At 44.2% G+C, this 16471-nt stretch overlaps 1 protein-coding gene across 1 annotated transcript in view; it reads right to left on the bottom strand.

Annotated features, from left to right (window-relative positions):
* Positions 1-311: 311 nt before the first annotated feature.
* The window catches only part of LOC125950030 (E3 ubiquitin-protein ligase ZNRF2-like), an 87043-nt gene continuing 70883 nt past the window's right edge, over positions 312-16471 (bottom strand). Inside the window, exon 8 of the mRNA XM_049677628.1 lies at positions 312-3982. The gene's annotated coding sequence lies outside the window, so the exon portion shown is untranslated. The remainder of the gene's footprint in view (positions 3983-16471) is intronic.

The raw sequence follows: 16471 nt of genomic DNA, 5'->3' as shown, positions 1-16471 counted from the left end.
TTTTTCTCGAAGGGGATAAGTTTACAAGTACCGATGCGGCGGTACATCAAATTGAAACGACGAGTGAAGTGCCAATACATAAACGGCAGTACCGATTTGCTGAGGTCACCAAAAAGCAAGTGATCGAACAAATTGACGAAATGCTTGCGCAGGGAATTGTGAAGCATAGCATTAGCCCATGGAATGCACCAGTGTTGTGCATACGCAAGAAACTGCCCATGTAGACATTTGAATCGGTATGGCGGAATTGGGAGGAAATCACGACTTTTTTGGGACTTTTTTATCGGTTAACGGCGTCCAATCGGTACAGCACAGTGAACCTGTCAAAGTGTTAGCTCGGTTGCAGTTCGGTAAGTTGCTCCAGCGAGAAAAAGGATTTTATTCATTAAAGTCCATCATTTTCCACGGTGTTTTCAGTGCAATGGATGCTGGAGATGATGCAGAAGCCGTTTAGGATGGAGTTCATTTCGTTAACGAAGAACAACCTGACTTTGTGTATGTTGAAGGAAGGTTCTGGATGAACAGAAGATATCGCTGAAAGATGTTTCCCCGGCTGTTCAGCGCTTTCCTGTGACCCGAATGTGATTCAGTGTTGTTATAAAAGTGATATATAATATGCTAAAATACATAAAATGTTTCCAAAATACAATTATCTGAAATTAGTTTTCTGCTTCTCAAAACAAACCCTTCAGAAACAGTACCAAAACCGCCCCGGTTGGATTGGAACCGATTCGAGGCCGTTTTTACACCGTCCCATACTGCCAATCGTGGGATAAAGTCGCACTTTTTTCCCAGGACAAAAGTACACCTTTGTCCTACAAAAACGGCGTACTTTCCACCCTTGGGTGGGGGCTGATGGAGAGCAACGATATCGCATTGTAGTCGATTATCGCGAGCTGAATTTAATCACGAAATCATTCGTGTATCCAATTCCATTGATCCCAGAAATATTGGACACTCTAGGGGATAGTAAATACTTTTCAACCCTGGACTTGAAGTCGGGTTTCTATCAAGTACCCCTTCATCCAGACGATGCACCAAAGACGGCTTTCTCAACGCCAATTGGGCATTATGAATATACGCGCATGCCAATGGGATTAAAGAATAGCCCCTCCACCTTTCAGAGGCTAATGAACACGGTGTTATATGAGATCCCCGATGTTAGAGCGGTGGTCTACTTGGACGACATCGTGGTGTATGGACGTACGATCACCGAACACAATGAACACTTAGAAAAAGTGTTGAAAGGGCTGCGTAAGCATAACTTGCGCTTGGAACCAAAGAAATGCCAATTGTTGTGCGAAGAAATACAATATCTGGGTCACCACATTGATAAGCATGGAGTGAAGCCACTGATGGAGAGCGTCAGCAAAATCGCGGCGTTGAAGCCGCCGACCACCGTGAGGCAGGTCAGGTCCGTGTTGGGTACCGTTAACTTTTACGCCAAGTTCATACCTGGTGTCGCGAAGATGCGCAAGCCGCTGAACGACCTACTAAAGAAGGGCGTTAAATTTCATTGGTCACCGGAGTGTCAAGCGGCGTTTGACGACCTCAAGGCCGCCTTGGTGAGCGAGCCGTTGCTGGTGCGCCCCAATTATGCTGACACTTTCGTTCTCACCACCGATGCCAGCAATTATGCAATCGGAGCGGTGTTGTCTAACGAAAAGACCATGAATAGGCCAATAGCCTTTGCAAGTCGCGCGTTGATAGACGCTGAGGAACGATACCATACCATTGAGAAGGAATTGCTCGCCATTGTATGGGCCGCAAAATACTTCCGGCATTATGTGTATGGTCAGCGATTTATCGTGTATACGGACCATCGACCACTAGTCTCTATTTGGCATTTAAAAGAGACTTCACCCACCCTGACTCGACTAAGACTAAAGTTGCAGGGTTTTGAATGTGATATCCGCTACAAGCAGGGTAGCGAAAACGTGGTGGCGGACTTTCTGTCACGCATACCGGCGTCGGATATGAAAAAGGAAGTAACTGAGGAATTAGAAGGCGCGCCAGTGATGGTAGTCATGACTCGTCGACAGAAAATGAAGCTGCAGGAAGCATCGGAACGTGCGAAAAGCGGGGAGTCACCCCCTGCCCCTGATCCGCGGCGGCCAGACGACATTGACCCACACACCGCGGAATTGATGGATTTACCCTTAGAGGAAGATTTTTCAGCCGATGTGATGTTCTCAAATGAATTATACGAGCAGTTTGAACAGGCTCGAACGGAAAGTGCTATCGAATTGAGCAAGATCCGTTTTGTCCGGAAGATGGAAAATGACCCTTCACGATATCGTATCGTTATTTTAAACAGTAGATCTATCCATACCGAGATCTCTAAAATATGGACACCACCGCACGGGTTGAAGGATTACACGTCTCAGGGCGTGGTGCATGTCCCCGAAGCAAAGATTTTAGGAGTTATTTTAGAAGGAAAAAGTAACTCATTGATTAACAGTGCGTTGTTTTTCGAAAGGTTCCACCAGTGCTTGTCGAAGCTGACGGAAATGACGGACACTGACCAGGAAATTCCGATACTATCGTTTAGACGGATCAAACAGTTTGATATCTTTGAGATGGTACAATTTCTGGGGGAGGAGCATGGTTTCGCTTTCTCCCTATACAACACGACCTTCGAGAGAATAGAAGTGCAACAGCATGAGTTACCCACGTTGCTGCGAGAGTTTCATGATTCACCTCTAGGGGGGCATGTCGGCGCAAAAAGAATGAGAAAGAAACTCGCAGCCCTCTATCATTGGAAGAATATGAGGCGCGATATTGAGGATTATGTACGTAAATGTGAGTCTTGCCAGAAGAACAAGATTTGCAAATACAACCGCATCCCCATGAAAATTACCACCACCGCATCGGAGCCTTTTGAGAAGATTTTCATGGATATCGTGGTGCTCCCGGAAACGGCTCGCGGGAATAGGTATGGGTTGGTGGTCCAAGACAACCTCACCCGATTTTTAATAGTAGCAGCGATGGAAAATCAGGAAGCTGTTACAGTTGCGCAAACGTTCGTGGAGAACGTAATCTGTAGACACGGGGTACCAGAGGAACTGGTCACCGATCAGGGCACCAATTTTATGGGCCAAGTAATGAAAAGTGTGTGTAAGATCTTGAAAATCAAAAAGATCAACACCAGCGCTTACCATCCCCAGGCGAATTTGGTCGAAAGGGCAAATAGAGAACTTAAGACATACCTGAGGCAGTATGTGATGGGGGACCCATACGTATGGGATAATTTCCTCCCGTATTTTAGTTTTGAATACAATACGACGGTAAACTCGTCAACGGGGTACACCCCTCATGAGCTATTATATGGCCATGCCGCCCGGCTCCCTTCGTCCATCCACAAGGGAGATCTACAAGAGGCAAATTATCATAGCTATGCCCTCGAGATGAGGAATATTTTTAAGCGAATGCACGAGGCCGCAAGGGCCAACCTGGTCAGTTCCAAAGTGCAACGTAAAGCTAAGTACGATCAAGGCACAAACGAATGGTCACCTATGTTGGGTGATAAAGTGCTGGTGCAAGCCAACCCGATGGGAGTGGGTCAAAAACTCCAAAACAACTGGCGTGGACCATACACGGTAATTGATGTGCCTAGTGAAGCGTCCCGCCTCTGATTATCATTGCCGGGCCACTTCTTCATATTCCTAGCGTTGCCTGCCCGTACTCTTCCCACGCTTCACGAACCCTCGTCTCAGGAAACGCACAAATCGACGCAGCTTACAACAACAGTCGCCGGTACCGGAGGAACATCGTAAACGCCGGGGAAATCCACGTAGGATCCTAGCTGACCGGATAGGCGAGCGACGCTTGCAACAACAAAAACGTCTCCAGCGAGACGAACGTACCAGCCACACGGGGTTTTTCCGACACGACGAGACGAGTGATCATCGGCACCAATAACAACGGTCGACACAGTTCACGATCGGGGTACGCCGCCAACGAAGAAGGATCTGCACCGACGCTGGCAGGTACGCCAGGGCAGCAACGGACAGCATCAACGGACAGCATCAACGGACAGCAGCAACGGGTAGATTCGACAACGTGCGTGGGCGAGAGGGAAAAGGGTAGAACGGCAGGTATAGTTTAAGATTCTATTTAAGGAATAAACGCGATACACGCGGGGCTCTTTTTCTTGGTCTTCCGCGTCTGGCATTGTTCAAGGAAACACGTTTTCTGTGTCTAGTAATTGTTAGAGAAACAATCCGAAAAGTACGCCATTCTGACTGGCATCGCAGCTAAAATCGGTAAGCCTTGGCCAACGTTGACGGCCATCATCATCCATACCCCCTACATTTGGTGACAGCGGTGGGATAAACGATATCCCATATCGGTGAGTACTTGCCCGGTGGGTGAGGAAATCGATATCGACAAAAAAAAAACAGTGCGTGAAGTGTAAACGTGTGCAGTGAAGTAAACCTGTAAGTGTGAAGCGTAAACCAGCAAGTTCGTGAAGTTAAACGTGTGAAGTGTATCGAAGCGGAAAATATAGACGATTGAAGTTGTATGAGAATATATTGGACACGGTAACTAAGTGTGTCCCACCCAGAAACGTGAGTGTTTTTTTCGAGAAAAACAACAAACAAAAAAAAACTGATTTTCGTGATAGTGCCAGTGAGTGATAGTGCCACACAAGAGCAACCAGGAGCAGGCGGATAGCAGCGCAGACCAACAGGAACAAGAGCACTCTGGGGATGATAAGGAAGACATCCGTAATAATCGGGTAAGTGAAAAACAAAAAAATAAACATTATAATATTTAAATGAGCGATCGAGTACTGCGTAGCCAGACTCGCGCAACCACAGCCCCAAGCTCGACCACTGCAGATCTTCTGTCCATTGACACTAGCATCTCAGTCCCTCCTGCTTTGGCAGTCGATCTAAACGCAACTCGATTATTAGAACACGAGTCGCCGATCGAATTTGCCGAGGATTTCCCCGAGCTGGAGCGATCAGGAAAATTATCTGATCATTTGAGTCGATCTCCCGGGAAGAAACCCATCAAAATGGAATACCAGTTTCCGATGGAACTGGCCTTGCGCGTGGTTCCGGAGTTCACCGGACGACCACGAGAGCTGGATGGGTTTTTGTACCAGCTCGATAGCTTGGCGGCCAAGATACCTGAGAAGGAATCAACCCAAGATTTGGTTCAGGTAGTCTTAGGGAAACTGAGAGGGAGCGCCGCCAATTATTTCCGACGAATTCGGGCGGATACATGGGAGGAAGTCCGGGCTCGGCTCAAGCAAGAATTTGGGGGCAATTTGAAATTCGAAGCGGTTGTCCAACAGGTGGAACTGTTGGAACAAAAAAAAAACGAGGACTTTCGGTCATATAAAGACCGCGTGTTGGATTTGTGGGAGCACCTGGAAGATTATAAGTCTTCCGGGGAGGAAGGATATCCCCTCCGTCTTTTTAGAAGACATGTAGTTTTGGGTCTTCGAGACTCAACCTTGAAGGCCGTGGCAAAAAGCCACCGGGACTTAGGTGTAAAAGAGCTGTTAGAGCTCTTAGAGGAAGAACAGGAAGAATTAGAATTAGATGAAGGAATGCAGCGTAGGAAAAAGGACATAAGTCCCAGGAAAGAGTACAGTAGAGATGTACATTATAGGCCACCTCAGTCCCCAGAACCCAGGTTCCGTCAAGAGGAATGGCGGGACAGGTCAAGACGGGGTAATTACGCAGAACCAGCACCGTCAGGATGGCAAGATTACAACTATGAGGAACCAAACCGCGAATATAATCAAAGGACATGCCCTTCCCAACGATACGAAGATAATCGCAACAACTGGAACGGGTCGGGATTTGCAAGAAACGATCACCACAGATGGGAAAACCAACACGGCCCAGCGAGGTACTCGGGGCTAAATACTCCAAGACAACAACCAAAGTCGGGTGAAAGATATGATCAGCAAGGACGCAACCAAAGACCCGACTACCGTCCAGAGGGCCCCAGAGGCGCAAGTAGGAATGGCCCAATACCTAATCATATGATTGGCGTAGTCAAGTTCCCATTGGACTGTACAGGGGCAGGCCATATTACAGTACAAATCAACACTAAGAATGGATCGGAAGTGGCTGAGTTCCTTGTAGATACAGGAGCTACAGTAAACTTACTTAGATGGAGGGATGCAAGTGATTTGGGCATGGTAAGAATAAACACTAAGGAAACTACAAAATTATCAGGGATAAGCGGTCGCTCCATAGAAACATTGGGGACCTGCGAATTAGATCTGCAAATCGGCGAAGATATATAGTTATAGAGGCCTGAGCGTATAGCGTAAAATATAGAAAAGGAAACTAAATGAACCGATGAATAGGAACATTCATTCCGCGAGGAATGAATGAGATAGGTTAAGCGTTAGGTTAGGGCGCATTTTAAGCAGCGTAAGCATTTTTTGTCATGTTCACGAGGTGGGGAAACACTCGGTACTCTTAATCGGTCCGTCTCGCAATAAAGACGTATAATTGGCGCAGCCGGTCGGTCCAGTGAAGTTGCAGTTTAGTTAAAAACAGTGGATAATTTTGTGAAAAAAAAAAGCAAAATCAAGTGGTTCCGCGAAAGCATCCACGGTACTTTTATAAATCGTGCTTGGAGTAGAGAATCCCCCGCTGACTGTCAACGTGGAGTACCACCATTGTCGCTGGAACCCGCAACACGACACAAAAGGTAAGTTTTTAAAAATCTTCCTTCCATCAATTGGCACTACCAGATAGACCAATTGTACATTCCTTAGAGCACTACCAGATAGACTCTAAAGAAAAAAAAAACAGCACTATCAAATAGACTGTTTTTTAAACAAAACCCTTATTTTTACCAATAATTGCCATACATGAGCAAGAAATTGGGCGAGCTATTGTTCAATAATCGTAACATTAGCGAGGACGAAGACAGTGATAATTCACTAATTAACAACAGTGCAGTTATGGCAACCGAAAATAATCAGTTTTTCGATCAATTGTCTGGGCAGCTAAATGCGCTGACTCAGTCAATCAATGCGTTGAACGAGCGACAAGCGCAGTATGACGCGAGGTTAACAGACATCGCCGCGCAAGTCAATCCGACACCAGGTGCATCGCAACCGTCGCGACCCATTGTGGCGCAGACGCACCCTCAGCACTTTGATGCGTTTCGGATACCTGACCCGATCAAAGGGCTACCGAAGTACGATGGGAATCGCAAGCAATTGAACAGCTGGTTGACTACAGTAGAGCACACACTAACGCTTTTTAGACCGTTAGTTGGTGATCAAATATTTTCGCTGTATGTGCAAGAGGTTTTTAATAAAATAGAAGGTAGAGCGAAAGACATTTTATGCCTCGCTGGAAATCCCCGAGATTTTGAAGGAGCAAAAGAAATTTTGCTAAATGCTTTGGGTGACCGACAGGAAATGTCTACGTATAAGTGCCTACTATGGAAAAATAGAATGGATGACAATGGAAACATCTATAAATATTATGAGCGCACAAAACAAATCGTGCAAAAAATAAAAACACTTGCCAAGCAAAACCAAACATTTAACCAACATTGGGAAGGCATCAATCAATTTATAGATGATGATGGTCTTGCTGCTTTCATAGCAGGCTTGAAGGAACCATATTTTGGTCATGTGCAAGCTGCACGGCCAAAAGACATCGAAGATGCATACGCTTTTCTTTGCAAGTTCCAATCAAAGGAATTGGTCGTATCTACACAAAACAAAAGTGCAAACACGACAAAACATTTCGCTTATCAACCAAACCACAAGTTTAAATCACCAGCACAACCGACTCGGGAAACAGGAAACCAGTCGAATTTCTTCAAACAGAAATCTCATAAACCATACACACCGCACCAGGAAAGTGAGGTAGGCGGAAGAGATCCAACCATTCATAAAAATTCCGAACCAATGGATGTGGACCCTTCACTGAGAAGTAGGAAAACGTTTAATAAGAAGGAAATGAACAATGCTGAAATAACCGACTACGAAAATTTTTGCGTAGTTCAACAAACAGCAAATCCCCCTTAGAAACATCTAGCGATTTTTTACCATATCTTGTGAACGATACGAAGATAATCGCAACAACTGGAACGGGTCGGGATTTGCAAGAAACGATCACCACAGATGGGAAAACCAACACGGCCCAGCGAGGTACTCGGGGCTAAATACTCCAAGACAACAACCAAAGTCGGGTGAAAGATATGATCAGCAAGGACGCAACCAAAGACCCGACTACCGTCCAGAGGGCCCCAGAGGCGCAAGTAGGAATGGCCCAATACCTAATCATATGATTGGCGTAGTCAAGTTCCCATTGGACTGTACAGGGGCAGGCCATATTACAGTACAAATCAACACTAAGAATGGATCGGAAGTGGCTGAGTTCCTTGTAGATACAGGAGCTACAGTAAACTTACTTAGATGGAGGGATGCAAGTGATTTGGGCATGGTAAGAATAAACACTAAGGAAACTACAAAATTATCAGGGATAAGCGGTCGCTCCATAGAAACATTGGGGACCTGCGAATTAGATCTGCAAATCGGCGAAGATATATAGTTATAGAGGCCTGAGCGTATAGCGTAAAATATAGAAAAGGAAACTAAATGAACCGATGAATAGGAACATTCATTCCGCGAGGAATGAATGAGATAGGTTAAGCGTTAGGTTAGGGCGCATTTTAAGCAGCGTAAGCATTTTTTGTCATGTTCACGAGGTGGGGAAACACTCGGTACTCTTAATCGGTCCGTCTCGCAATAAAGACGTATAATTGGCGCAGCCGGTCGGTCCAGTGAAGTTGCAGTTTAGTTAAAAACAGTGGATAATTTTGTGAAAAAAAAAAGCAAAATCAAGTGGTTCCGCGAAAGCATCCACGGTACTTTTATAAATCGTGCTTGGAGTAGAGAATCCCCCGCTGACTGTCAACGTGGAGTACCACCATTGTCGCTGGAACCCGCAACACGACACAAAAGGTAAGTTTTTAAAAATCTTCCTTCCATCAATTGGCACTACCAGATAGACCAATTGTACATTCCTTAGAGCACTACCAGATAGACTCTAAAGAAAAAAAAAACAGCACTATCAAATAGACTGTTTTTTAAACAAAACCCTTATTTTTACCAATAATTGCCATACATGAGCAAGAAATTGGGCGAGCTATTGTTCAATAATCGTAACATTAGCGAGGACGAAGACAGTGATAATTCACTAATTAACAACAGTGCAGTTATGGCAACCGAAAATAATCAGTTTTTCGATCAATTGTCTGGGCAGCTAAATGCGCTGACTCAGTCAATCAATGCGTTGAACGAGCGACAAGCGCAGTATGACGCGAGGTTAACAGACATCGCCGCGCAAGTCAATCCGACACCAGGTGCATCGCAACCGTCGCGACCCATTGTGGCGCAGACGCACCCTCAGCACTTTGATGCGTTTCGGATACCTGACCCGATCAAAGGGCTACCGAAGTACGATGGGAATCGCAAGCAATTGAACAGCTGGTTGACTACAGTAGAGCACACACTAACGCTTTTTAGACCGTTAGTTGGTGATCAAATATTTTCGCTGTATGTGCAAGAGGTTTTTAATAAAATAGAAGGTAGAGCGAAAGACATTTTATGCCTCGCTGGAAATCCCCGAGATTTTGAAGGAGCAAAAGAAATTTTGCTAAATGCTTTGGGTGACCGACAGGAAATGTCTACGTATAAGTGCCTACTATGGAAAAATAGAATGGATGACAATGGAAACATCTATAAATATTATGAGCGCACAAAACAAATCGTGCAAAAAATAAAAACACTTGCCAAGCAAAACCAAACATTTAACCAACATTGGGAAGGCATCAATCAATTTATAGATGATGATGGTCTTGCTGCTTTCATAGCAGGCTTGAAGGAACCATATTTTGGTCATGTGCAAGCTGCACGGCCAAAAGACATCGAAGATGCATACGCTTTTCTTTGCAAGTTCCAATCAAAGGAATTGGTCGTATCTACACAAAACAAAAGTGCAAACACGACAAAACATTTCGCTTATCAACCAAACCACAAGTTTAAATCACCAGCACAACCGACTCGGGAAACAGGAAACCAGTCGAATTTCTTCAAACAGAAATCTCATAAACCATACACACCGCACCAGGAAAGTGAGGTAGGCGGAAGAGATCCAACCATTCATAAAAATTCCGAACCAATGGATGTGGACCCTTCACTGAGAAGTAGGAAAACGTTTAATAAGAAGGAAATGAACAATGCTGAAATAACCGACTACGAAAATTTTTGCGTAGTTCAACAAACAGCAAATCCCCCTTAGAAACATCTAGCGATTTTTTACCATATCTTGTGAACGATACGAAGATAATCGCAACAACTGGAACGGGTCGGGATTTGCAAGAAACGATCACCACAGATGGGAAAACCAACACGGCCCAGCGAGGTACTCGGGGCTAAATACTCCAAGACAACAACCAAAGTCGGGTGAAAGATATGATCAGCAAGGACGCAACCAAAGACCCGACTACCGTCCAGAGGGCCCCAGAGGCGCAAGTAGGAATGGCCCAATACCTAATCATATGATTGGCGTAGTCAAGTTCCCATTGGACTGTACAGGGGCAGGCCATATTACAGTACAAATCAACACTAAGAATGGATCGGAAGTGGCTGAGTTCCTTGTAGATACAGGAGCTACAGTAAACTTACTTAGATGGAGGGATGCAAGTGATTTGGGCATGGTAAGAATAAACACTAAGGAAACTACAAAATTATCAGGGATAAGCGGTCGCTCCATAGAAACATTGGGGACCTGCGAATTAGATCTGCAAATCGGCGAAGATATATAGTTATAGAGGCCTGAGCGTATAGCGTAAAATATAGAAAAGGAAACTAAATGAACCGATGAATAGGAACATTCATTCCGCGAGGAATGAATGAGATAGGTTAAGCGTTAGGTTAGGGCGCATTTTAAGCAGCGTAAGCATTTTTTGTCATGTTCACGAGGTGGGGAAACACTCGGTACTCTTAATCGGTCCGTCTCGCAATAAAGACGTATAATTGGCGCAGCCGGTCGGTCCAGTGAAGTTGCAGTTTAGTTAAAAACAGTGGATAATTTTGTGAAAAAAAAAGCAAAATCAAGTGGTTCCGCGAAAGCATCCACGGTACTTTTATAAATCGTGCTTGGAGTAGAGAATCCCCCGCTGACTGTCAACGTGGAGTACCACCATTGTCGCTGGAACCCGCAACACGACACAAAAGGTAAGTTTTTAAAAATCTTCCTTCCATCAATTGGCACTACCAGATAGACCAATTGTACATTCCTTAGAGCACTACCAGATAGACTCTAAAGAAAAAAAAAACAGCACTATCAAATAGACTGTTTTTTAAACAAAACCCTTATTTTTACCAATAATTGCCATACATGAGCAAGAAATTGGGCGAGCTATTGTTCAATAATCGTAACATTAGCGAGGACGAAGACAGTGATAATTCACTAATTAACAACAGTGCAGTTATGGCAACCGAAAATAATCAGTTTTTCGATCAATTGTCTGGGCAGCTAAATGCGCTGACTCAGTCAATCAATGCGTTGAACGAGCGACAAGCGCAGTATGACGCGAGGTTAACAGACATCGCCGCGCAAGTCAATCCGACACCAGGTGCATCGCAACCGTCGCGACCCATTGTGGCGCAGACGCACCCTCAGCACTTTGATGCGTTTCGGATACCTGACCCGATCAAAGGGCTACCGAAGTACGATGGGAATCGCAAGCAATTGAACAGCTGGTTGACTACAGTAGAGCACACACTAACGCTTTTTAGACCGTTAGTTGGTGATCAAATATTTTCGCTGTATGTGCAAGAGGTTTTTAATAAAATAGAAGGTAGAGCGAAAGACATTTTATGCCTCGCTGGAAATCCCCGAGATTTTGAAGGAGCAAAAGAAATTTTGCTAAATGCTTTGGGTGACCGACAGGAAATGTCTACGTATAAGTGCCTACTATGGAAAAATAGAATGGATGACAATGGAAACATCTATAAATATTATGAGCGCACAAAACAAATCGTGCAAAAAATAAAAACACTTGCCAAGCAAAACCAAACATTTAACCAACATTGGGAAGGCATCAATCAATTTATAGATGATGATGGTCTTGCTGCTTTCATAGCAGGCTTGAAGGAACCATATTTTGGTCATGTGCAAGCTGCACGGCCAAAAGACATCGAAGATGCATACGCTTTTCTTTGCAAGTTCCAATCAAAGGAATTGGTCGTATCTACACAAAACAAAAGTGCAAACACGACAAAACATTTCGCTTATCAACCAAACCACAAGTTTAAATCACCAGCACAACCGACTCGGGAAACAGGAAACCAGTCGAATTTCTTCAAACAGAAATCTCATAAACCATACACACCGCACCAGGAAAGTGAGGTAGGCGGAAGAGATCCAACCATTCATAAAAATTCCGAACCAATGGATGTGGACCCTTCACTGAGAGGTAGGAAAACGTTTAATAAGAAGGAAATGAACAATGCTGAAATAACCGACTACGAAAATTTTTGCGTAGTTCAACAAACAGCAAATCCCCCTTAGAAACATCTAGCGATTTTTTACCATATCTTGTGAACGATACGAAGATAATCGCAACAACTGGAACGGGTCGGGATTTGCAAGAAACGATCACCACAGATGGGAAAACCAACACGGCCCAGCGAGGTACTCGGGGCTAAATACTCCAAGACAACAACCAAAGTCGGGTGAAAGATATGATCAGCAAGGACGCAACCAAAGACCCGACTACCGTCCAGAGGGCCCCAGAGGCGCAAGTAGGAATGGCCCAATACCTAATCATATGATTGGCGTAGTCAAGTTCCCATTGGACTGTACAGGGGCAGGCCATATTACAGTACAAATCAACACTAAGAATGGATCGGAAGTGGCTGAGTTCCTTGTAGATACAGGAGCTACAGTAAACTTACTTAGATGGAGGGATGCAAGTGATTTGGGCATGGTAAGAATAAACACTAAGGAAACTACAAAATTATCAGGGATAAGCGGTCGCTCCATAGAAACATTGGGGACCTGCGAATTAGATCTGCAAATCGGCGAAGATATATAGTTATAGAGGCCTGAGCGTATAGCGTAAAATATAGAAAAGGAAACTAAATGAACCGATGAATAGGAACATTCATTCCGCGAGGAATGAATGAGATAGGTTAAGCGTTAGGTTAGGGCGCATTTTAAGCAGCGTAAGCATTTTTTGTCATGTTCACGAGGTGGGGAAACACTCGGTACTCTTAATCGGTCCGTCTCGCAATAAAGACGTATAATTGGCGCAGCCGGTCGGTCCAGTGAAGTTGCAGTTTAGTTAAAAACAGTGGATAATTTTGTGAAAAAAAAAAGCAAAATCAAGTGGTTCCGCGAAAGCATCCACGGTACTTTTATAAATCGTGCTTGGAGTAGAGAATCCCCCGCTGACTGTCAACGTGGAGTACCACCATTGTCGCTGGAACCCGCAACACGACACAAAAGGTAAGTTTTTAAAAATCTTCCTTCCATCAATTGGCACTACCAGATAGACCAATTGTACATTCCTTAGAGCACTACCAGATAGACTCTAAAGAAAAAAAAAACAGCACTATCAAATAGACTGTTTTTTAAACAAAACCCTTATTTTTACCAATAATTGCCATACATGAGCAAGAAATTGGGCGAGCTATTGTTCAATAATCGTAACATTAGCGAGGACGAAGACAGTGATAATTCACTAATTAACAACAGTGCAGTTATGGCAACGGAAAATAATCAGTTTTTCGATCAATTGTCTGGGCAGCTAAATGCGCTGACTCAGTCAATCAATGCGTTGAACGAGCGACAAGCGCAGTATGACGCGAGGTTAACAGACATCGCCGCGCAAGTCAATCCGACACCAGGTGCATCGCAACCGTCGCGACCCATTGTGGCGCAGACGCACCCTCAGCACTTTGATGCGTTTCGGATACCTGACCCGATCAAAGGGCTACCGAAGTACGATGGGAATCGCAAGCAATTGAACAGCTGGTTGACTACAGTAGAGCACACACTAACGCTTTTTAGACCGTTAGTTGGTGATCAAATATTTTCGCTGTATGTGCAAGAGGTTTTTAATAAAATAGAAGGTAGAGCGAAAGACATTTTATGCCTCGCTGGAAATCCCCGAGATTTTGAAGGAGCAAAAGAAATTTTGCTAAATGCTTTGGGTGACCGACAGGAAATGTCTACGTATAAGTGCCTACTATGGAAAAATAGAATGGATGACAATGGAAACATCTATAAATATTATGAGCGCACAAAACAAATCGTGCAAAAAATAAAAACACTTGCCAAGCAAAACCAAACATTTAACCAACATTGGGAAGGCATCAATCAATTTATAGATGATGATGGTCTTGCTGCTTTCATAGCAGGCTTGAAGGAACCATATTTTGGTCATGTGCAAGCTGCACGGCCAAAAGACATCGAAGATGCATACGCTTTTCTTTGCAAGTTCCAATCAAAGGAATTGGTCGTATCTACACAAAACAAAAGTGCAAACACGACAAAACATTTCGCTTATCAACCAAACCACAAGTTTAAATCACCAGCACAACCGACTCGGGAAACAGGAAACCAGTCGAATTTCTTCAAACAGAAATCTCATAAACCATACACACCGCACCAGGAAAGTGAGGTAGGCGGAAGAGATCCAACCATTCATAAAAATTCCGAACCAATGGATGTGGACCCTTCACTGAGAAGTAGGAAAACGTTTAATAAGAAGGAAATGAACAATGCTGAAATAACCGACTACGAAAATTTTTGCGTAGTTCAACAAACAGCAAATCCCCCTTAGAAACATCTAGCGATTTTTTACCATATCTTGTGAACGATACGAAGATAATCGCAACAACTGGAACGGGTCGGGATTTGCAAGAAACGATCACCACAGATGGGAAAACCAACACGGCCCAGCGAGGTACTCGGGGCTAAATACTCCAAGACAACAACCAAAGTCGGGTGAAAGATATGATCAGCAAGGACGCAACCAAAGACCCGACTACCGTCCAGAGGGCCCCAGAGGCGCAAGTAGGAATGGCCCAATACCTAATCATATGATTGGCGTAGTCAAGTTCCCATTGGACTGTACAGGGGCAGGCCATATTACAGTACAAATCAACACTAAGAATGGATCGGAAGTGGCTGAGTTCCTTGTAGATACAGGAGCTACAGTAAACTTACTTAGATGGAGGGATGCAAGTGATTTGGGCATGGTAAGAATAAACACTAAGGAAACTACAAAATTATCAGGGATAAGCGGTCGCTCCATAGAAACATTGGGGACCTGCGAATTAGATCTGCAAATCGGCGAAGATATATAGTTATAGAGGCCTGAGCGTATAGCGTAAAATATAGAAAAGGAAACTAAATGAACCGATGAATAGGAACATTCATTCCGCGAGGAATGAATGAGATAGGTTAAGCGTTAGGTTAGGGCGCATTTTAAGCAGCGTAAGCATTTTTTGTCATGTTCACGAGGTGGGGAAACACTCGGTACTCTTAATCGGTCCGTCTCGCAATAAAGACGTATAATTGGCGCAGCCGGTCGGTCCAGTGAAGTTGCAGTTTAGTTAAAAACAGTGGATAATTTTGTGAAAAAAAAAAGCAAAATCAAGTGGTTCCGCGAAAGCATCCACGGTACTTTTATAAATCGTGCTTGGAGTAGAGAATCCCCCGCTGACTGTCAACGTGGAGTACCACCATTGTCGCTGGAACCCGCAACACGACACAAAAGGTAAGTTTTTAAAAATCTTCCTTCCATCAATTGGCACTACCAGATAGACCAATTGTACATTCCTTAGAGCACTACCAGATAGACTCTAAAGAAAAAAAAAACAGCACTATCAAATAGACTGTTTTTTAAACAAAACCCTTATTTTTACCAATAATTGCCATACATGGGCAAGAAATTGGGCGAGCTATTGTTCAATAATCGTAACATTAGCGAGGACGAAGACAGTGATAATTCACTAATTAACAACAGTGCAGTTATGGCAACCGAAAATAATCAGTTTTTCGATCAATTGTCTGGGCAGCTAAATGCGCTGACTCAGTCAATCAATGCGTTGAACGAGCGACAAGCGCAGTATGACGCGAGGTTAACAGACATCGCCGCGCAAGTCAATCCGACACCAGGTGCATCGCAACCGTCGCGACCCATTGTGGCGCAGACGCACCCTCAGCACTTTGATGCGTTTCGGATACCTGACCCGATCAAAGGGCTACCGAAGTACGATGGGAATCGCAAGCAATTGAACAGCTGGTTGACTACAGTAGAGCACACACTAACGCTTTTTAGACCGTTAGTTGGTGATCAAATATTTTCGCTGTATGTGCAAGAGGTTTTTAATAAAATAGAAGGTAGAGCGAAAGACATTTTATGCCTCGCTGGAAATCCCCGAGATTTTGAA

This window comes from Anopheles darlingi, chromosome X, assembly GCF_943734745.1.
Source record: "Anopheles darlingi chromosome X, idAnoDarlMG_H_01, whole genome shotgun sequence".
Classification (NCBI taxonomy): Eukaryota; Metazoa; Arthropoda; class Insecta; order Diptera; family Culicidae; genus Anopheles; species Anopheles darlingi.
This window is presented reverse-complemented; position numbering and strand designations above follow the sequence as displayed.